The sequence below is a fragment of the Equus asinus genome, chromosome 9 (assembly GCF_041296235.1).
Source record: "Equus asinus isolate D_3611 breed Donkey chromosome 9, EquAss-T2T_v2, whole genome shotgun sequence".
Lineage (NCBI taxonomy): Eukaryota > Metazoa > Chordata > Mammalia > Perissodactyla > Equidae > Equus > Equus asinus.
The window spans coordinates 50,635,379-50,659,530 of record NC_091798.1 but is presented as its reverse complement, the minus strand read 5'-3'; the positions used below and the strand labels follow the sequence as shown (position 1 = coordinate 50,659,530).

The 24,152-nt window shown below is 41.5% G+C and overlaps 1 protein-coding gene and 1 pseudogene across 1 annotated transcript in view; both read right to left on the bottom strand.

The window, feature by feature from the left end:
* Positions 1-23,944, bottom strand: part of MARCHF3 (membrane associated ring-CH-type finger 3) — a 136,441-nt gene extending 112,497 nt beyond the window's left edge. The window contains exon 1 of the mRNA XM_014859534.3: positions 23,715-23,944. The gene's annotated coding sequence lies outside the window, so the exon portion shown is untranslated. The remainder of the gene's footprint in view (positions 1-23,714) is intronic.
* Positions 15,072-15,624, bottom strand: LOC139046186 (ubiquitin-like protein FUBI pseudogene; annotated as a pseudogene).
* Positions 23,945-24,152: the final 208 nt, after the last annotated feature.

Here is a 24,152-nt window from a genome sequence, read left to right as displayed (position 1 = left end):
GTATGCCACTTGGAGACACTACAGAATGGCCACTACACATAGTGACACATTCCAGAGGATACGGAATGAGAAATAGAGGAAGACCAATGATGAATGCAGTAGCCTTAGTGAAGAATGACATGGCACAAAAGGATTTAAAGAATGAGGCTGGGAAACCAACAATACCCAGCCACCAGGAAGACATTAACCCTATTACAAGTGATGAGACCAGTTAAGAATTCCATGCACACAGCAAGGCCTTGAAGGGAAAAGATCTTGCATTATCTCAGCCCTGATACCATTTGTCTGGTGATTTGAGAAGACTGAACAATAGAGATGAGGGTTATATTTAAATTGTTTGTAAGTTTTCAAGTTCCTTCTCCACCACTTGTGTTAAGTCTGGCCTATATACAACTGGCATAGTTTTGTGACTGTGAAAGATGTACCTGCCTGTCACTATTCTTGGTGTCTCTTTCATTGAAAATAAACTGATGTTGTATTTGGATAGGCAGAGAAACTTATATATATAAAAGATCTAAAGGGAAGACATGACAGAAAGCAATTTCACCAGCCCCAAACTGGAGTAAACCATTACTACGGTTAGTCAGGGTTGGTTTGTCTATTTTCTGTACCGATTTAAAAATGGTTACTTATTTTAGCATTCCAGTACTGCGTTGGCACTAAGACCACCACATCAGAGTAGAAACTGTCAACAGGCTATTTCCCAGAGTCTGGATAAGTACACCCTTAGGTAAAACAGCAACACTGCAGAGTGTTTGAAGGGGTCGGTCCATTAGCATTCCTCTGGCATTTTAAAACGCACAGAATCCAACCCATTCTTGTACCACATTTCAGGGTGGGCGAGCCCCTTGCTACAAACTCAGTCTCTTTCATAAATCAGATGTTGCTGGGGGTTTAAGATGGAATAAGTTTGCACTAAACCAATGCTTAGCTATTACTACAAAGGAGTACGCTGCTGGCAGGAGAGTCTGCCTGGAGGCAGTGGATCGATAACTAGAGCAGAGAGAAGAAGGCAGAGCCCTGACCACAAGTCCCACTGGACAGAGCAACTTGAGGACAGAGATCCAGTCTTGTCTCTTTAGTCCAGAACCTCATAGGTGCTCAGCACTCAACACTTGTTGAATTGAACTGACAGCTGTAAAAAAAAAAAAGGAAAAAAAAGCCCAGGGGTGGAAGCTTGGTGAGTGGGAAGGAAACTAGAAAAATAAGGGTTTTGAGGTATTAGAGTAAATAATTCTGGTAGGAAATGAGTGGAGAGAAAAAAATTACAAAATTTACAAAACATAGAGAACCAAATGTCAAAACAGAATCCCACAAACATTTGATTCATACACAGGTGTGCATGTGTGTGTGTGCACACAAACACACGTGCACACACACACGTGCACACAAGCATGGGCAATACCAATGGGGAGGGCTGGCCCGGTGGCACAGCAGTTAAGTGCGCAAGTCCTGCTTCTTGGTGGCCCGGGGTTCGCCGGTTCAGATCCCGCGTGCGGACATGGCGCTGCTTGGCAAGCCATGCTGTGGTAGGCATCCCACATATAAAGTAGAGGAAGATGGGCACGGATGTTAGCTCAGGGCCAGTCTTCCTCAAAAACAAAAAACATAAAACAACCAATGGGGAACTAGAACTCGCCAGAGCAACTGGAGGGCAGAAGGGGTTTGGGAGGTGCCCTGTTTGTTTTAGCCTCTGCTCCCAGGACAGGGGGCGGCTGGGGGAGCCTGGGGCAGCCGGTGGGCAAACACCAGCTGGAGGCAGCACCCAGGCCAGGAGCTTGTCCGTGGGCGATGCAGCTCAGGCACTGGGCTCCACGCTTCTTTCCTTTGTCTCACAGGAACACGACAGATGAATCCTCTTCGCTACTTCCGGAGGAGATCCCATCTAGTCCTATTTCCTAATAGAAACCAAAATTTACCTGACAATTCAGCTTGCTTTTATCATCTATATATAGCAATGAAAGAGCTGCTCTCTATAAATAGGTTTGCAAAACCAGGCTGTGCCTTTTGCAAACATTAAAGTGGAAACGGCCCTGACACAGATCAATACTGCTTGCCTATTTCCCTGGGCTGCTCTGTTTATTTTTAGCCCCTACACAGAGCCCAATATTTGTAGGAAAAACTATATCACCTTCAAGAATATTAGCGACTAATGACCTAGGCAGAAAAAAATTTACATTTATTTTATTCCTATCATTCCTTTTTTATAGGAATAAATTCAGACTCGGCAGGAATTTGTTCTACTACCTCATTATATAGATTCAGGCCTTTGGGGAAGGAGATCAAGAAGCTTATAAAATTCCATACCTCCTTTATTACTCCCTGTTTTCTTCCATTTGCCAATTTATCTAAGAGTTCAGTTCTCTATTCCACAGGCAAAGAAGTGCACATAAACCCACAGAAAGAGCTTTGGGTTGCTCAGAAATAGGAAGGAGTATGACCCCCCGCCTCACCTCCCTTTCCTGTACATCATCAGTTAGTGCATGAAGGAAACAGAGCTGCAAACCCCAGTGAGGAGCATCACGCGGTTCAGCAATATAAAAGGTGCCTTAGAAAATGCCCTGGAAGCTGAAGCACGTAATTGGAACTTGATTCTCTACAAGGGTTGCCTTACCCCTCTCTGTGTTTCCTGTGGAGTTCAGCATAATGCCCTCCCAAAGCTGGTGTCATTTAATGCTGGTTAAATAAACAAGTTTCTCCTAAACACAAATTGTATTATGATTATTTATTGCACACTGGAGTTCCCAATGAACTTGTGAATTCCCTGGGGGCCCGGATAGAGTTCCATCCTCACGTTTGCATCCTCAGAGACCAGCCCAAAGACTGGACTGACATGTGCTCAGGAAGTCTTGACTGAAAGATGAGATTATGTCATTGTGTGACCCCGGGTAAGTCATATAATGCCTTAGGGCATTTGTGTCCTCATCCAGGAGGTTTAACAGACTCCATGACAACAGTCATCAATGGGCATGTGAGCGCTCTGAAGTTCTGGGCAAAATTTTATTGGCAGAATGTGTGTTTAATTTTTCTGAGAAGAGGGTACATAGCTTTTATTGTCTCAAAGAATCTGTGACTGTTCTCTGCCCCCAAAAGTTCAACATTTTTAGCCTAGGAGCAGGAGTCTCCAAAATTATTGGATCAGGAATCCCAACACTAAAAAGCTTTTGAACACGCATGCCATGCTCATGTACTAGATATGTATGCATGCACTACATTAGGTACATTATAAAACAAACATCCAAATGACAAAAGCATAAGGCAAATATGAAATAAACAATACTTTAAATATTTATTTTCTCTAAACATTTCCAAGAATACAAATTCTTTTTATTTTACTAAATAATCATTTTATCAAGGGTGATGTGAGTGAATATGCTTCATGTTTAAAAAAATCTAGATTTAATTATTTGTGATACGTTAATTTGAAGGTCTAATTCTAAGTTCAATTTATTTGACATAGCTGGGTTTTAACGGCTGTCGCAGTTTTAAGCAATAAAATCACACACAATGTAAACATTCCCAAACACCATTTTTCACAATGTTCTCTCTATAATACAAGTTTCTTTAAAATTCAGTTATTTTCTTATTCTTAAAATGACACCTCGAGGGGCTGGCCCCGTGGCCGAGTGGTTAAGTTCGCGCGCTCCGCTGCAGGCGGCCCAGTGTTTCGTTAGTTCGAATCCTGGGCGCGGACATGGCACTGCTCATCAGACCACGCTGAGGCGGCGTCCCACATGCCACAACTAGAAGAACCCACAAGGAAGAATACACAACTATGTACCAGGGGGCTTTGGGGAGAAAAAGGAAAAAATAAAAAAATCTTAAAAAAAAAAAAAATGACACCTTGATCTCGGAAGGACAAATTAATTATGCTTTATTTAAAAAAAAAATAACCTCTAGGTAGCACACTACTGAAATTGCTTATTATCAGAGAAATGGTTAACAAAATATGGAACTCTTTCCTTTTTATAAAAAGAAAAATGAATGTAATTTACCTAATTAAGAGTTGTCAAACTTACAGATAATTTTCAACAAGATAACCAGCAAACCTCTGTGATGTACAAAGATTTTCAGGGTCCCTTCTCAACTTAATACAAAATATTATATGGCTTCTACTACACTGTATATTAAAGGTTTGTTTTTATAAAATTAACTACACAGTAACAACCTGAAGCAGTTTATGTACCTCTGGCTTCAACATCACCGCTGCTTATCTCTTGTAACCGTACCCTGGAATCCTTCTCTAAGAAACAGCTGCTTCTTAAGAGGAAACACTACTTGGTTTTTTTCATAAAATATTTTCATAAAGATTGTGAATGAATCTCACTAGAAAGAAGGACTTAGTGTATTTCATCAGTGAAACACATGAACAAATACAATAGGTTAGATCTAACATCTTACTTGTAAAACAAGTCTTTTTTTTTTTGAGGAAGATTAGCCCTGAGCTAACGACTGCCAATCCTCCTCTTTTTGCCGAGGAAGACTGGCCTCGAGCTAACAACCATGCCCATCTTCCTCTACTTTATATGTGGGACGCCTACCCCAGCATGGCTTTTGCCAAGCGGTGCCATGTCCGCACCCAGGATCCAAACCGGCAAACCCCGGGCTGCTGAGAAGCAGAACATGAGAACTTAACCGCTGAGCCACTGGGCCGGCCCCTAAAACAAGTCTTTTGCCCTCCATAGCTGTTTTGATACAGTATTCGTTTCTTCAAGATTTCAGTAATATCTTCAATAATACTTTCAACAGCATTTTCTAACAAAGAAACTCATTTTATATAGATAGTTTTCAACACATTATCTTATCTGGTCTTAGGAGGAAGAACAAGTGTTTCCTAAAGATATGTAGCTTTTTTACTTTTGCATACAAGTAAAACTCTTCAAAAGAGGCTTCAAACACCATTTAGTTTAGTGAAATTTTGTAAAAATTAGAAGGTGAATTTAAACAGTGGTTAAAAAAAATTTGCAAAGGTTATTCTCCATGTTTTTCCAACCACGGTACCTTCATATTATCATTAGAAAATTTCTCAAGGCAAAGTATACACTTCCTTCCAATATGTTCATTCTTAATGATAGTAGATGTAAATCCATATTTCAGTTAGTCATCTCGATAGTTTTGAGATTTGGGGACCAACTTCTGATCAGAACTGATGGTACTGTTATTGGTTTTAACTCACAATTTGGCTAACAAAGAGCTTGTCCTAGAAGGACATGTCAACTCCATTTTCATATTGTTCTCTGCGCTAGCTTGCACAATGAGTGATATCAACAATACATATTTTGTTTTTATTTTTGCCAGAATCTTTTAAAGCTATTTACCTTTTTTTTGTTGATTGCTAGTTTAATTGAAACTAATTCATATTCTGCAAATTAATTTAACTGGACACATACAAAAACAATGCAACATGCTGTAGACAAGTGAGGGAACCAGTGTCAGCCCTTGCATGTTGAAGGAAATCCACTCATCCCTCAGAACATAGTGCCTTTTGACCTCAAGAACAGGGGAGGGTGTAAATGTCAATTCATATATTACACGTTAGTAAAACTTAATTTTTCTTATTTTTGGGGTATAAAAAATGAACAGAAGTTCCAGTATTTTCTTCCTATGCTCCAATGATTTATCTTACAAACTCTACTTTGGAAACCCTAGTCTAGATAAACTCTAGTGCCATTTCCAACTCAAAAATTAAAAATTAATGGAGGTTCTGCTAGAAGGGCACTGGCTCTCATTGTTTGATTGTTCCAAGAACTCCTGATAATCCCCAAACTTATGTTTCCTGGTAGCTCCGAAGAAACCTGCTGTCCAAAAGCCCGCTGCGTGAGAAATGAAGGCAGGTTACCTAGGTGAGTTTTCTTCTGCTGTCACCCAGAAGAGAGTCTGGTTGAATCCATCCACAACTGGGTAAGGTCGACAAGTCTCTGTCTCCCATTAGCCTACAGTCACATACCCCACAGATGGACGGGCAATTTTCAGCCTCAACAAACATTAAAACATGTGATTGTGATGTGTCTCAAAGGAAAATTATTCAGCACACACAAATTTCACTTGGAAGCCTTGACAGCTGCAAGTAGGAGGGATGTGATGGGGTCATGTGTTTTCGTGGTTGCTTTTCTACACAGCTCTATTTTGTGTGGGAAGAAGAAACAAATTGTGTTCTATTGTGGAAGGGAAAAGTCTTCTAAATTTAGAGTCTTTTATCACCTGGATTATTTTCTTTGAACATGGTTTTCTACAGCTGCCATGCCGAGGGGCAGGAGCAGGAAGTCCAGTGTGCTTGACTGAAGCCAGTGGTAACAAAGTCACGTGCCAGGCAGCGGTCAGACAACCCAGTCCTGTGACCAAAGCCTATTTCAAGAGTCTGAAAGGACAGTCAGAAATGTTTAGGAGAAATGATTTGTATAGCAGCAAGATCTGGTTACCCTGAAGTAAAATCTCTTAAGGCGCCAACTTACAACAATGTAGGTAGGTTTTAAAAGAAAGACAGATAAGACCAAAAGATGATCTCCAGAATCGGTCCAGTCAAATTTCCTCCATGAAAACAGGCTTCTCTCTTGTTCTTTAAGAACTTCTAAGGAGATTCCGAAGTCTCCAATTCCTTTCAGAGGTAACCCACTCTCACAACCGGAGTCCTTCACAAAAGCTAAGGAGAATTCACCCTTAGGAAATTAAGTTGGCTGGCTAGGTCTGTGTTTGAGGAAAGGGAGGTGCACAGAATATAGACATCAGTCAGTGCTTCTTTCTTTGGAATAAAATTTTATTAATAAAAAGAAAGACAACAAGAAAAACAATCCAATCTAGGTTGTTTTTTTGTATTTTAGCAATTCCACCAACATTATGAGACAAGATAATACAGGGTTACTTGTATCTCACTTAAAATTATAATTAAAATTATAATACCCTTGTTATTAGGTGTTTTAGAAAGTGACAAGATTGGCTCTTATAAATGATGTTTTTATTCATGCTACTACTTCCTTGCACCCAGGTTCATAAGTACTGGTATTGTATTTCCTATATGAAGGGACAGAGGTTATTAACTGTGTAAATCTTGACTGGGTTCCTGTTACACGTTTGCATACTGGATTCCCTCTGTTTATTTTCTCATGAAACTAGACCCTCCACACCCCACCAATCACTACCACCTCACTCCTCCCCTGCCCCTCAAAGTCTTGCTTCTTCTTGCAATAAAATATGAAGCTTACTGGTTACTCTTGCTTAGAATTTGTGATCAGACAAATTGTATTTGAGCTCTTCCATACAACACAGGTAAAAGAAACAGCCCAAATAGCAACTTAAAGAGATAACCAGTAACCTGGTGAGTACTGCCCTTGCAATTAAAAGTTGCCAACTAGGAAATTTTACATCTTTCTCCCTACAAAAAGGAAAAATAAACAGACTTAAAAGATTAATAGAATCATATAGTGTGAATGTCAGGACAGGTCTAGAGAAATGATCCACTTCCCTTCCCAGATGAGGAGCGTAAGGCCCAGAAAGGAACCTGGGAACTTACTCTGCATCCACCTCTAGTCAGAAGCAGAGCCAGATCCAGGCTCAAGGTTCTGACTGGGGTCGAAGCAGAATGGGGGACCTGGCCCACTGGTCATTTACATTGCCATCAAAGTGACATCTCGAGCAGTAACTAAAGCTAGATAACCAATTTCATAAGGTGGAAAGGAGTTCCATGAGGCCCACAAAGATTGAAATATTCATTAGTTATTTGTCTATTCTTGAAACTAGAAAAGGGATTTTTCAAAGCAAAAACCTATTTCAGACACTCCTATATATTTTCCACAGTATTCCCCCCAACCTCTGTCAACTGACAGTCTCTGACAGAGACCCAGAAAATGAGCTAACTCTATAGCTCACAACTAGCTGGCTTCACGACGGGCCAGAACCAGGCATACCTAATGGCGCAACCAGGCCCAACTGCCACATCACTTGTGTTGTGTCCAATCAGAAGCCAACAGACCTCTTACTGCCAACTGGAAACTACTCCCAGAATTTTGATTCCAGAGGGATGTCTGCAAGAGCTGTGCTTCCAACCCCTTTTCCAACATACCAGCCCTTTTTGCCCAACAGGAATAAAAATCTAGGCTCTGTGTTTAAGCTGGAAAAGGAATAAAGACTAAAAACACTGTCAAAACACTTTTGCATTGAGCCTCCACACCTCTTACCTCCCCTCTTGAAAGTTATAACCTGCATGAAATAATCCTAGTTCAAAGCAGAATGTATTAATCTGCATTAAGGACCTTTGAAAACAGGAGCCTAGGAAGGCCTCTGAGATTCAAGCAATGAACCTATCCACGCAGAGTACACGGAATCCACAAGCCAGGGTACTTCTGTGAAGGACTCTGTGCTGGAAGTGAACAAATGCTCGGTGCTCTAATGACAGATTCGAATGCAATCACCTCGGCATGCCTCCATCTACTCATCCAAAGAACTGGGAGCTCTCTGGGCTTGTGTTCAACTGCTTCATCTAGATGAGGGCACGGCTTCTCTCAGAAGCCAAGGTTCCATCTTGGTCTGGCCACCCAAACAATTCTCTCTCATTGGGCCAGACACAGGACAGCGTTGCTATTTTTCCCTAGCCTTGTATTTAAAAATTAGAATATGCAAATGTATGCAAAATTAGGTACATTCTGTGGAGAAAATTCCCACTTACAAATAAAAATCTTTCTTAAATTTTCCAAAAAAGAAAAGGAAAAGGTAACTGGATTCCCTAAAACTATACTTTTCCCTCATATCCTACACCACCTCACTTTCAAATAGGAAGATAAATGAGATTTTAAGACAATTCACTTTTAACTGGTTGCTTGTTCCTTGTTAGTGATTTCAAACACCAGGTAAATTGATAGCTATAGTTATGACTGTACATAGCTGATACTGTTTCCCATTTATACTTTTAGAATGTAAAGGCTGCCATTTTAATTGGTATTCAGAGGTCTGCAAACGTGCAAACCCAAGCAGTTCAATTATTTTGCCAAACTGGGAAAGTGAGTTACCTAGAAACAAATGGGAGTGACAGATTAAAAGGCTATTCTTGCTAATACTTTCAAATTGGGCTAAAGTTAGTTATACCCTGTTGAGTCCTTGTACTTAGAACGAACAATGCAGCAAGCATGGCGAGACATACTGCTTGGGCCTCTAATCTTAGCTGTGACATTTCCTGTCTCATGTTCTACCATCAATAGTGACCTACTTGCTATACCATGTGATTTTCCAACTAGGGCTTTTGATGCTCACACATGGGAAACACAATTATTTTTATATTTAGCACAAAATGTCGCCATGAAACATTTCAAATGATTTCCAGTTCAAGATATCCACACTAATCTTGATTTGTGATCATCTTTTTTTGCTCTGTTAGAAACATAATAACAGTTATGACTCACTAAAAACAAAGCTTTCACCTTTTTTAAAGGAATGTGTGAAAATGCTAACTTATATTAGTATCTAGTAAATTGAAAACTAACTAGCAAAAAGTGAAAGAATCATGACCTGGTTACTTATCTTGTTTGAAAAACTGGACACAAATGATTTTTGTTGAAAGTGACAGGAAACAACTCTGCTAGTTATCATTTAGGTTTGAAATGTTCAGAAAAGTGAAAATAACTTACTAATGATGATAAAAGAGTAGACAAAAACTAACACTCCAAAATGGAATAGTAGTTTCCAAAAAGACAGAGCCACAGGAGTTGTTAGGTAAAAAACTATGGGCAAAACTAAAAAGCTCACCAAAAAACAATGCATAATAAGATTACAAATACCTAGCAAGAGAGCCTTCCAATACGACAAAATATGTCTGACAGTAACTCAGGAAAGTTGATTTACTAGGCAAAGTAAAACTGTCATACACAGTTTTCAAAATTAAGAAGAAAGCCATCATTGCAAATTTATGTATGTATGTGATGGCAAAAGACTGTTCAAAATTTGGTCTTTTCTTGTTAGCTTTTATCCACAAACCCTAAAGAAATGAACAACAGGTCCTACATTCTAATGAACTACACTTGTCTACTGTCACTTGTGAATTAGCAAATTCTCAACACTCAACCAAATCTCCAAAACAGATGTCAGGAGTCTGCAATACACCTATTTAAGTGAATTTCCAAAACTCTGTGGCTACACCAGCTAGAAAGCAGCTGCTTTAGTGAATCATAAAAGACCTTTCAAAGCACAGTGTTCACACATGGAAAAGCACATGTTCTACTTTGCCTCTGCCAAAGAAGCCTCACTGCCATCCCCCCAAGTACTTAGGAAATATTCCAGCAATGTGTGTGTACCCATTATGGATTCCTTCCCATTGCTACTGCTTTTGCTATACATCTTCTATAACTTCATGCTGTTTCCCACCCACACAGCTTACAAAGCAAAAAAAAAAAGAAAAAGAAAAAGAAAAAAAGAAAGCCTTTGTTGAGCCATAAAAGAGCCAATGTACTGTATATGAAAACTACCCTGTCAAAGGCAAGCTCTCAAGAGCTTACATAGATTGTGCACCTAACTTACATAATAATGACACATTGACCCAGCCCTTTAATTACCGATCTCATTGTCACCTGGACCCTTATAGGCTCTTACCCAATTATACACCCAAATCTACTTAGGTTATAAAGTGAGAAAGAGAGTACCCCACCAGGACACACAGGAAGAAAGTACAATGTGAACAACATCAAAACATCCTCTTCCCTGTCTTCCCCCTTCAGTTTTTTTCTGACTTGACTCTGATGCAAAACATAAAAACAATCTGGAAGAACCAGATTAAAAATTACTCTCAAATATATATGTATTCTATTCACCATAAAATTTAGATCTGCTTTTGGAAATCTGATACAAGAAGTTTAGCTGAGGAGTATATTTCATAGTAAGCGACTCTACAGGTTTTCGTGATAGTGGGGACCCCAGGAGGCAGAAAACAGTGTCAAGTGGGTTTAGACTGATACTCTGCGCAGAGAGAGACACCTTAGCTTGCAAGGTCACCTGGGGAAAGATCCAGGGAAGATGAGGAGGTGGGGGGAATGTGAAGTTCTTGTCAGCATTGAAATGATGATTTATTTAGTTGGGTTGTAAAGTCACACTGCAAGCTTCAGAAAATAATGGCTCACAACATATTCAGTAAATGACATAGCAACCCGCAGAAGGACAAAGAAAGAAAGAACACAAAAGCAAGTATTTTAGTGGAGAAGGTCCTGAGCTGAAAGACAGAGCAAAAGGACTTTGGAGGAAGGCACTCTGCTTCATTTCTGTCAATCTCTTCCAAATCAATATGTGAGGTAAAGCTATTTTTCAATTTGCACCTTCATAATTATTTCAGAATAATTAAGAACAGAGTACTAAGAATAAATCATTTTAGTAGATACATGAGTTCAAATGAAAAATTATGGGTAAGCAGAGAAAACAATTTTACTTTAAGTGAATTTACCACTTCAAATTATCATGCAATCATAATCCTCCCAATTTACAATTTAGCCTTATATGTATACCCTCATTTTTTAAGAGTTTATGCCCAATTAAGGGAGTTGGAATCCTTAAAACTATAATCAACATAAAAAATAAAGCTTAGTATTACTCAAATTTCCTTCTTGTGCCAAGTTCTCTTGACCTCTTATGTAACACTACTGTAGTAAGCCTATCTTTTCTCCAAAGAACTTTGATCTATATCTTATTTTATCCTCAAAGAGAGAAAGAAAGAAAAGCAAGCTTTGTTAGTTTTCAAGTTTTATAGGAAAAAAATCTAAGGTGCATGTACTCAGCTCAAACGACAATTGGCATCTTACTGTACTCCTAGTGTAGGAGATAAAGACTGACTATGGATCATTAGAGGTCAAAACTGCTACATATTCATTTCTTCATTAACTTATTCACTTGATTACTCATTCAATTTACAAATACAGACAGGGTCTCTGCCCTCATGGAACCTATATTCTAGAGGGGGAGACAGAGAAAAACAAGTAGACAAAGAGGTAAATTATATAAGACTGTGCCTAGAACCTCAAAGAAAAGAAAAATGAGGAAGAAACAAAGAACTGGGTGGGGGAGGTCTCCTATAACAGATTAGATGGGATAGTCCTGAGAGGTGCCATGAAGAGGAGCCCTGAATGGAGAGGATGTAGCCACAGGAACCGGGGATGTGTGATCCAAGCAGAGGGAACAGCAGATGCAAAGGGTCAGAAGTGGGAATAAGACGGGCTTGTTAGACAAATAACAAGGAAGCTAGTGTGGTTGGAAAACTGAATGAGGGCAAGAGGTTAAGTAATGAGGTCACTGAGATGGGGTGAGCCCATCACTTAAGGCCCTGCAGTCGTCTTGGGACTGTCTTCCAAGGCAAAGGGAAGCCATGGAGAGCAGGGAAGGGACATGAGCAGATGAACCTGAGTCTAAATCCCAGCTTAACCACTCAGTAGCTATGTGACGTAAGCAAATTACTAGCTACTCTTGGATGCTAAATTTCTAATTTATAAAAGGGCACTCAATAAATAATGGCCAGTTATAATCATCAGTAATTTTATCATTATTGTTAATGCTATGATATGTAAGTAAAGTTAATAAAAATTTTTTACATTCAAATAGGCCTATACTGCAAAATAACATATCAGAAATATAGAATTACTGAGCACTAAACAAATTATTTTAATCTTTTTTATTCAATAATGATCATATATTTATTGAGTACAAATAGACATAAATTAGTGCATTCAAGTTCATTAGGGTTTATTGTAGTTCTAATCAGAATAATTATTGATCTAGGCTCATTTCTCTGTCCTTAATTAGCATGCATTGTGGCTTTTCTTTCTCTGTCAACCTAACCTTGCCATTTTGTATCCAGAAATGTGTAGCAGCTCATGGTATCTACCAACTACACAGCAGTCATAAGGGCAATTTCATGGTTGCTTTCCAAGTCACAATGTGTAGCAGACACTTACAATTGCCTGACAATATCTATTGCTCCCTGACTTCCATATACATACTTCTTTCTTACTAAAAGAATCTCGATTTTGTTCAAATTCACCTCCCCTCTCCCGCAGGCAGTGATGGCAATCTTCTCACTAGTGACTGATTTAGAGATGGGTTTGTGATGCTGTTCTGATCAATGAGATGAGAAGAAAGGTCTTCTCGGATTCTTCTTGGTAATGTTTTCATACTCTTCAAAAGGAGACCCAGGAAGGGGGTATCCATTTTCTGTGCTCTAGACATTGGCATACCCACAAGTGACATCCAAAGGACTGCAGCCATCTTGCAAACAAGAAAAGAACCCGTCTTAGAGTGAATTGGTCCCTGAGGACAACAGAGGCAGAGAGATGAAAGGAACCTGTATCCTTGATGATGCCATTGTGTCACTGAATCAACCAATCCTGCTGTCTGTCTGCCCTACTTCTCACATGAGAAAATATACTTCCCTTATTGTTTAGGTCGATTTGAGTTGGGGGTTTATGTTATGTACAGAAGGTCTCCTAGCAGGTGTAACATACTAACTCCACATGAAAATTTCCCTTTGACAACATCACTCATTTTTTTGTGTCTGGGAAGGTCTTGGAATGGAACTAGAACTTCTGACTCTAGCTCAGTGAACTCCAACAATCCTGGATATGGGATGATACAGCATTTTAACTTACAACACTAGGACAGTCACCTGGAAAAGCCCAAGGGAAAAACACCCTCAAAATCACAAAAGGAAGATGGTACTCTGGCATGGGTAGCTGGTACCAAATGGTCCCTGAGTGTGGCTTTCCCAACCTGTTTAAAAGCCTTGACTTTCACCTCCTGCCTGCTTAGGACATCTGTTTTTCACCCCAAACCTAAATGAAGTAAACCTTTCATTGGTCTTTTTTTTCCATAAGGCTAAGAATTCTGAGCCCTTATCCAATTACAAGAATTTCAATAGAGACCACATAGGACTAGCACAGATCCCAGGCACAGGCCAGATGTTAAGGAAGCAGAAGCAGCTTCACACTCCACTGGACAAGAGGATTAAGGGGCAGAAGCAATCCAGAGGAGAGGTACAAAATTGTGACTTGTAGTCAGGAGGCAGACCTGCCTGAAAAGGAAGGGGGAAATACCATGATCATCAAAGGACAACAGCTGTTTTTTTCTAGCTATGTAGAGTTACTTTAAAACTGAAAATATTAGGGACCAGTAAAATAAAATACCCATCTTACAAAAAAAAGCATATATGATAACTGACTGTGGAGGGAAAGGATGGAGCAGGATTACTGCTTGAGGAGCTGCTAGTTGGGGCTGGGAATCAAGTAAAAGATTACATAAATGTCTAATAGTTCACAATAAGCGAAAAAGCAGTATGGCTCGAAATCATTCCAGTCTAATAAGCATTTTTCCTACAAGAAAATTGTGGAATTATAAATTTAGCACATAATGGGGAGCAGAAAACGTAATGCACACAGATATCATAATTTGTACAGTATTTGAGAAACATTACTTAGAAAATGGGGTGAATATTATAACTGGTGAAAATTTGCTAAGAGATCATAATTAAAACAGAATAGTACATGGTGCCTTAGCTCTGGAAAGGGTCACTATCAGGATTCCAGTTAGTGTCTTCATTATAAATCTGCCGCGAAATGGAAATTCATTCAATGTGCGGATGGTCTCTAACTACGTGACTTAGTCAGGGGCAGGAGAGTGGCAGAAAAATATCTGGAGCGATCAGAAACAACACAGTGTAAGGAGGTAGACCAGGAAAAGTAACCTGAAACTAGAAATAAAAATTAAGTAAAATAACTGAAGGAGAGAAAACTGCAACTCACTGGCAATAATTCTGGAGGGAAAGAAAAAAGTGACAACTGTTGACATCAGCTACAAGGTAATAACCCAGCCTCACAAGAGAAACAGACCATGCTTGGTCAGAACAACAAATGAAGAACTTATCAACACAGGCGCATCAGTCCACATGTCCTGTTTTTAAAGAAATTAAGGACGCCCTGCCCTTCTTTTCCTCATTCTGTGGACACCTGTCTTGATTTTTGTAGAAAGTCCTCTCCTTGGTATAATGAATATGTGTTGCTAGTAGAGCCCTGTAATCTACCCCCCAACCCCTTACCCCCCCTCCCCACCCCCCGGGCTAAGTGGCTTTATCAGAGAAAGCCAGGATTACGAAGGATTTAAGAGTTGGCATTAGGGCCTTTCTTCTTGCCAAAGGTGGGCACAACATTGACAAAGTGCAGCTTGTATAGCATCCGCTGCTTGCCCCGGCCTGTCTTCTTTTTCTCCTGTTTGGCCACCTTCGGAGCTTGATCTCTTACTTTCCCAGCACAGGCCAGGGAACTTTACCTCCAAGCTTGTGGCCAGATAATTCCAGAGTGGTCAGAGCCTCCACCCTACACCGGCCTAGGGTACCTAATCCTCTAGGGGCGTTCCTGCCAGGAGCACGACTTGATCTCCTGGAGTGATGCCCTCTGGCGAGGCTACATGAGCCTTGATTTGTGGGTTCTCCTGGCTGGTCACCTTGAGGGTGTGTAGCTCCTGGGTGTGGACAAAAAGCTGCATGTAAGGAGTGAACCAAGGCCACCACTGACACTTCCATGAAGATAGAGTCAAGAAAGAGCTGATCTTGTTTTTTAATAACAGAAAAAATGAGCAGGAGATGGTAAGAGTGATTAGGCAGGTAGCGGGGTGGCAAGTAAGAGTAAGGTTGGTGAAAAGTGAGGTTGTGTGAGGCTCATTACTTTTGCACTGTGTCAGGCCATCAGAGCCTGTAATATCCCAGGGAGAAGAAGCCACATTATTGGGATCTTTTTCTTAGTTATCAGAAAGACACTGGAATGCTCTAGGAAAGTCCTTTGAAACTGGTCAAAAATGCAGTTACTCCCGCAGAGATAAGATTCACACTGATTATAACAGAAACTTTATAAAGTAGAGGTCTCACCTGAACTGAAAGGAAAGAGAATGTTAAAGAAAGGAAGACACTATTGGAGGGTGGGGTTAAATGAAAGAGGGAAGTTGAAGTTAGGGAAATTTAGAAGTTGAAGGATGAGAACTTTCTGACTGTGAGAACTTCTGTTTGCGTAAGATAGTCTCGAAGTGTAAGAGGAAGCAGATTTGGTATTTGGGATGCTGAAAAGCAGATTTGAGAAAATGCCAAAGCTGGCAGAAGCTCCCTGGCTGCAGGGAAGGGGATGAGCGATGTGTTCCACAGACATTTGCCTCTACCCCTCACCTGAGCCTCCCTCCGTCCTCCCAGGCCCCAGCTCCCAGGTGAAAGCAGAAGCCCTGGGATATGCAGTGGCAGGTGCTCCTGACTTACAAGTTCCAAAAGAAACCAGTGTTTGAGTCCATGACCTAATCTAGGACTGCTCATCTTCTCTCTTGCCTTGAACATCTAAATAACTTTCAGATGTAATCACTCAATTTTCTCATGATATTTTCTTGGTAGGTATGAGAAGAAAGCACCTATGTTAAGTGAGGCTTAATCTCCCAGATGAGACGGAAAATCGGGGTCCTTGATCTCTTGCAGTCTTTTAAAGCCCGTTAAGAGCTGACATAAAAGGGCTATGCTAATGGCCCTGACCTCAGGCAGTTATGCCTAATGCGGCTGACCTATAAACTCCACCTGGGCACACAGCCTGTACACAACCTCAGTAAGCCAGCTCTGACGTAAGAACTAGTGCTTACCTAAGCCATCAGACTACATCATAAACATGACCATGTAGGGGGCACTTCTCGAACCAAAGGAGATTTATAAATGAAAAATATTATGAAAATTAGTCTGAAATAAAAATCTGCTGGAATTTTTTTTTTCAATCTTCTCTTAACAAATATCAACTTTCCCCATTATGCTGAGCTGTGGATATTAGCAGCCTCTAGGCCCAGCACCAACTTGTTCTTCCAAGGCCCCCAACCTTCCCACAGCCAAAGCTAGCTAGTCACCTGCACTGGATGGTGAAAGGAATGAAGCCATCGGAGACTCTGAAAGATATGACAGTGAGGCTGTCCCAAGTCTCAAAGTGGGGCCCATGAGTCTGCCTTTTCAAGGTATGACAAAGTATGGGAACGAAAAAGAAGCCAAGGGAGATGGCCTAGACTAGCGTAGCAGTTGGAGTCATTCTTGCAGAAGAAACGACAGGGAGGTGGTGAGTGGAGGCAAGTCAGGAATGAAGCAAAGGGACTCTGAAGATGGAGGGGGCAGCAACGGATGACAGTTATATGAGGTGCTGAGACTGGTGCCGAAGCCCAAAGTTTGGCACTAGGATTCAGTTGTTGCTACCATTCAAACGTTTAGTGAATATCTTTGTGCATATCCTTTTAAAGGTTGGCAAGTGTTCACTTGTAATTCTTTGTAGCCTGTAGTGCACCTAGCAACTATTTCTTGAATACCCTTTCTTGAGGAGCTAAAGGTGAAAGGTGTGGTCCCTGTCCTCAAGTGGCTCCCAGTCTGGAGGGGGAGATTACAGGAGATAGGGGCTCTGTGGACAAGACACACCAGTCCAAAGAGGGACATGGAAAAGCTTCCCAAAGGTGCTAAGGCTTGAACTGCTTTTTGAGTTAGGTAGGGAGAGAAGAGGTGCTTCCCGTGATTGATACTCAATTACTATTTGTTAATTAATTTCAGTTCATTTTGATTTGTAATGATTACCTGGAAGATCATTCAAGGACCGGGAGCTAGTTCGTATCACCACTGTTTGTTTTTTTTTGAGGAAGATTAGCCCTGAGCTAACTGCTGCCAATCCTCCTCTTTGTGCTAAGGAAGACTGGCCCTGAGCTAACAACCATGCCCATCTTCCTACCACAGCACGGCTTTGCCAAGCAGTGCCATGTCCGCACCTGGGATCCAAACCAGCGAACCCCAGGCCGCCAAAGTGGAACGTGCGAACTTAACTGCTGCGCCACTGGGCTGGCCCCACCAGTGTTTTTATTATTGTCAATTGAAAAGATCAATCTGTCCATTTTAGTGTCCAGGGAATAATCCTAAAAAATACTATACCTTACCTTTGGCTGAGTTGGGGAGTAAACTCATAGTTTTCCTAATTATGAGACATCTTGTTCTACTTATTTCATAGCAAAAAGTTTTAAAAGCTTTTGAAAAGATCACATTTTGCTCACTTGAAACATGTGTGTATATTTTAGCATAAAATACACTTGGCAGCTGCTAACATAATTGGATGGCAACGCCTTGCAAAAACTTGATTTCTTTTTAATCAAATTTTTAGAACCATACTGGGTTTCTTGCCAGTGCTGCAATAGTGAGCAATAAATACATCATTAGATCAATGGTGGTCTGATGACGGATTACTCAAAAGATAGTTCCAGCCAAGAAGAATAAGCCCAGAAGTCTCATTGTACAAAGATTAATAAAATATTGTTTAAAACATAGATACTGAATTAATATAACAGGGAAGAAAACACTGCAAAATAGAACAGAACAGCCATGGCTTTATAATGTAGTGATATTGATCATGGATTTTCCTAAGTACTCTAGAGCAGCCACACTATTATATATGCCTCTGATTAGACCCAGAGATGAGAAGGAAAAAGTTATAAAAAAAGAAACTAACCAGAGGAAGGCCTGCTGCAATAATAAATTATTTAAAGAAAGCAGGGCGAGTGGGTTGTGAAGACAATATAAAACAGAATCAATGCCCCCAAGAAACCCCAAACCATCAGCACCTCTATAAATTTCTTACCAACCTGTCTGACATTTTATGTGAGGTATTTCTTTCCCATCCCTCTTCCCAACCCATCCCACACCCCCACCCTTCACTTCTTGCCAGTTCTTTTCTCAGAGCTTAACATTTGTTTTTCTTTTGTAGCCCAGGATGCCGTCTTCAGTTATATTTCTCAACCTCTATCAGCAGACTGTCTGTAAGGCCACAGATGAGTGCATCTGTTACTTCATTCATCTGGATCTTAAACTCCTCACAGAGACTATAAACTGGGAATATCTAATATGATACACTTATCAATCTGACTTTAATATTATCCTTCTTTTTTTTCCTTACTATTGGTATAGTTAAACTCACAAAGCTAGAGTAAAACTTCTACAGCTCCATGACTGTTCTATGTTAGAGGATGTCACCAGATCCAAAAAACTAAAGCGAAGATAGGAGCTTGAGAGGGCAGTTTGGAGGAGAAATAGTCAAAATGGCTAAAATATAAGTATTAGGAGATGTTAAAAGGGCAGATTGACTTGAAAAGTAAATTTTTATAAGTAGATTTCGTCATGGGAATAAGAGTAAGGAAAGAAGAGTCAAAAACTTGAAAAGAATTTGTCAAATTCTTTTTGCCAAAAGTATATTATGGTCAAAGAAAAAAGAGCAAGAATTGTTGCTTAGAAGCTTGCTATGACCCATGGCCCAGTTTCAAGAAAAGTAGCCTTCTACTGTAGTTATTAGGCACAAATCAGTCCCATGTATAATCAGGGGCTGTGATTACATCTTAGGCTTTTAAAATGTTCTAGGTCCATCCAATCATGCAGACACTGGGCAAAGGAAATATAAGCAACTCTATTTTGCCAGCATAAAAACATTAGCAGCAGAACAAGACTCAATAGGCAAACGGAACAGGTCTAAAATACTAGCCCAAAGAATCTGACATATAGGCTTTGCTGCCTTTGTGCTCTATGACCTTTAGCAAATCATTTGCCATTCTGGGTCAAGGCTGGCTGGTTAAGATGAGGGTCACTGAACCAATGGTGAATCGTATATGGTGGTTAACTTTATAAAGGAAACTATTCCAAGGTCACATTCAATATAAAAAAAAGTTCGAAGAAAGAGGTAAAAAAAATTGTAGATGATATGAATGACTAAGCATAACCCTATTATATCACCACGATGATAAATAAAAACAATTCAAAATGCAAGGCCTATTTCTCAGTTTTTGGTGTCATCTTTGACTATGAAAGACAGGATCTAAATATTATTATCCTTTTGTGGCTGCTGTTTGCTCATCTGTAACAAAGTGAGAAAAACCATCGTACTCAAAGGATTGTTAAGATAAGTGACCTATAAACATGCCTGCCAAGTGCTCCTTACAACAGAAATTGCTGCATAAAAGTCCCAGTAATGATCCAGTGGCCTGGAACAATCCAAGTTCAGTGTCCCAGCCTATTCATATCCTTTTGTCATCAGGGAAGTAAACATTCCGGGCACCTCTGACCTCTGAGAAGTCATTTAGCTTTTTAGGTACTTGGATGGTAGAAAGAGGGAAGGGCAACAATTTCTGATAGATCCTTTCTCTTTTAAACCTTACCTGGAGTCTTAAATTGAGAACTATGCCAGCCTGAAATGGGAGAACAGAATCCAGATGTCAGTATCAAACTATAAATAAAAGAGCTAATTGACAATAATTAATAAATCAAAATTCACACTGATTTGAAAGGAGAGGTGGCAATCAATTCTGAACCTCTTTGTGATGCTGAAAAAAAATCTATCTACCCAATTGATTGAACAGCTCAAAATACTTCTAAGATGACTTTCTAAAAATGAGACTCCCTGGGCCTCTGAGTGGGTGGCCTGGGACACTCTCCTAAGTGAGAGGCAGACCAGCTACAGCTTCCCCAGGAGATCCTCGACCTTGGATAAGTATGGAGCTGCTCTGAAGAGTCAAAGATGGCTACCACGGACTGGAATCCTTCTACCGTCCAGGGACATACACCCAACAATGTGAGTTAGGACTGGCAAAATCACCCCAGAGCACCCCAGGAGCTCAATGGACTTGGAGCAGGGAATGGAGGGACTAAGACTGGGCTGGGGTCTTAAATTACCTTGCTTCCCCAGACAGTCTTCCTTAGAACTGGGGCTAACCTGGAATAGGGATAGTTGAGGAATCCAAAACGCTTGTGGTCACAAGAACAAAAGGTGCCATTATTGAGGACAGAAAGTTAAAGTGTTACCTATAAATTTCACAAGGCTGGTAAATGCCACCTGGAAATTTTGGAACAATTATTTGTTGAATCAACTCACAGACTATAATTGTCTTTTATATCATAAACACTCTTCCAGTGTTTCTCAAAATCTGGTGAGGGGATCCCTGGCATCAGAATCCCTTAGGGGTGCTGGATAAAAATGCAGTAAGTCCCACCCCAGACTCCTGAATGGAATCCCAGAGACTGGAGTCCAGCCCATGAACTGAATATCTAAGGAGCAGATGATCCTTAGACATCAGATAATCCATAACAAGGCAGGAGAATTATTGTGTCTCTGTAGTCCAACTGAAATTTAAAGACATTCGCAGATTAGGGACTTGCATATTTTCCCCAAAATGTTTAAGTATCACAAAAATGAAAACAATACTTCTTGTTATGAGTTCTTTTTTTGTGTGTGTGAGGAAGACTGGCTCTGAGTTAACATCTGTTGCCAATCTTCCTCGTGTTCCTTGAGAAAGATGGTCCCTGAGCTAACATCTGTGCCAATCTTCCTCCATTTTGTATATAGGAGGCCACCACAGCATGGCTTGATGAGTCGTCTGCCCTGGGGATCTGAACCCAGGAATCCCGGGCCTCCGAAGTGGAGCACGCAAATTTAATCACTACACCACTGGGCCAGCCCCTTGTTATAAGTTCTTAAACCATTCCAGTTTATTCTGCCCACATGTAATGAACACCATTATTAAAATGTAATTATGAGCATAAAATTATTGGGAGAAATATCAAGTATGCCTCTCCAAAATATTGCCTTTATTTTGTCACCAAAAGTAATTATGCTATTAAAGGAATTTATAGTTTTTTGAAGTATCAGTCACTTGGCTGAAGGAACTTATTAAGCTGTTATACTCCTCCCATAGCCTTTTAGTCATCAGAATTTTTGTGATAAAGGTTTTTTATTACTTTTGAAACTATAAATTGTGAAACATTGCACCTGGTGATTAGGCTGAATAAGAATTTATATCCAAGTTATAAATTCCTAAAAACATGTTTCATTACAATTACTAAGGCAGTCTTAGCTCTAGTAGACTAAATAGCCTCTTGAATTAAGCTTTGTTTACTTCTAAGGATTTTTTTTTTTGGTGCAGTTCAGTTTTAATGCATTCTCTTGAGAAGCAAAAGAAAACAGTTTCTGATATACATGCTACTGCAAAGCAGTAAACCAGCACTGCAACAATGATGTGACAAGCACATTTCTTTTCTAGAGAGATCTTTTTCTCCTATAAACTCCCCCTCCCCAAAGTACAGCTATAATTATTTCACAAAATGTAGTTTGCCATTTCTGAAGAGTCAAACTCCTTTTCGCCTTCACTAAAATCACAAGTTCAGGCTGAATACCGAATGAAAATAAAACTTGAGAGGCCCGCTCTGTTTGTAGCTTGTTGTTTCTACTGAGGGTCGCCCCCAACCCACGCTCCGCCCTAGTGCTCCCGCTGAAGTGTACATGTTCTGTTTTAACAGATGGGCTGGCTGGCGGCTGCTGGGCTGTAAAACAGGAACGCAGAATCTGTACCGAGTGGTATTGAACTGCATGCTGGTAAAGTTCATGGGCATACACTGACCCAGACAGACCAGGCAGATCCAGACATGCTCACACACACATTCATGATACACCACACAGATCAGAGGTGTTCACCCGGGGAAAGTTCAAGGCTGTTTCCCCCTCCATATATTTCTACTTCATTCACCTATCAATCTTATACACACACATACACACACAGACATGCACATCTACATATGTATGCATAGCTATATAGCTCAACGTTTTTATGTATTTTCAAAGGTCAAAATATTCCCAAATTCTATACCTGTCTCTATCAAGTACTCTCAATAAGCTCTCAGTCACGTCAAATAAGAATCACAAGAAAATACTGTATTGAATTCTTTTTAGTCCACACACAATATAAATTACATGTATGCAACTGCCCTTAGAAAAGCCAGCTGCTTTTACCCCTTATCATTACGAGAGAAAAAAAAAAAATCATCCCAGACTGAGTCACAAACGAAGTGTCAGGTTTAACCTTGAATCCTGTTGTCAGTTCCTGTCACAACTTCATCACTTAAACACACAGGTGCTCAAACAAACACCAACCAACCAGCGTGGTGGTCCCTTGCACGGTCTAGTCTTGGATTCTCCCGGGGCTCCGGGCACTGGGACAGACAGTAGCTCTCCCCTGGTCCTAACGAAGTCCTTCAGACACACCTTGCAGGTGGATGTGGAGGTCCTGGCACCTCAGGAAGGATGCGGATTCAAGCGCTAATCGAAAGTAATTACTTTGCAAAGTTTAATATCCACGTCGTCAATTCCTTTCAAAGGAATAATCGCAAAGCACTGAAGCCCCTGTTACAGAACCTGGCTGGTCACTCGGGTTCTCTGATCCCTGAAGACCCACCCCGAATACGACGAGCGCTGGTTCAGGCCACAGGTCAGACAGGGACGCCGGGTTGTTGCTCCGCACCGGCTCCGGCGCCGGTTAATTTTTTAGGAACCTGTCTGCAAGCCATCTAGGAACTGTTGTCCCTACACCACTGGGCACGGAGGCCGCCCCCAGCGCGCGTGTCGCCGCCGCAGAGGGCGAGGGGACGCGTCCCCAGGCCCCAGCTAATGATGGCAATCACAACACGCCAAGTTCGCGCGAACGCAGAGCCGCGTCCCGGGCCGAGTTGTGACGCTTTGAAACAAGAAGTTCAGGAGCGGGGATACTGGCAAGGAGTAAATTCCGCCCAGCCCTGACCTCCCCACAGCGGCCACGCTCGGACCGACGGACCGAAGTGCGCCCGGACGCGTCCAGTCCCCCTGCTCGCTGAACTGCGCTTAGAGGAGTCGCTCGCCCTGCGCGCGGCCACTCACCCTCCTCGCCGAGTCCCGATCGCAATCCGACGCCCCTGCTGCGGGTCCTGAATCCCAAGTTGCCCCGAACCGGCGACTGCTCTCGCCCTAGCTGACCCGGGCACATTGGCTCGGGCAAGCACCTCAGAGGGAGCAGAAGCCCGGCGGCCGCCCAGGCTCAGCAGCCGCCCCGAGCGCTCTGACAATTCACCGACCTGCTCAGCGACTGAGGCAGATCGCCTGGCTGAGCCGACCGGGCTCCTGAGGGAGGCGGGGTCAGGCGGCGGGCCGGGCGGAGCCAGCCCCGGGACGGCCCTGCGGGGCGGGGCGCCCCTCAGCCCATGACTGGCGGAGACCGCAGCCAATCGCGGTCTCTCCAGGGCCCCGGGCGGCCGCGGGTGGTGCCGAGCACCCGGTTCCGCCCCGCCGCCGCTGTCCAATCGCCCGCGGCGGAGGGCT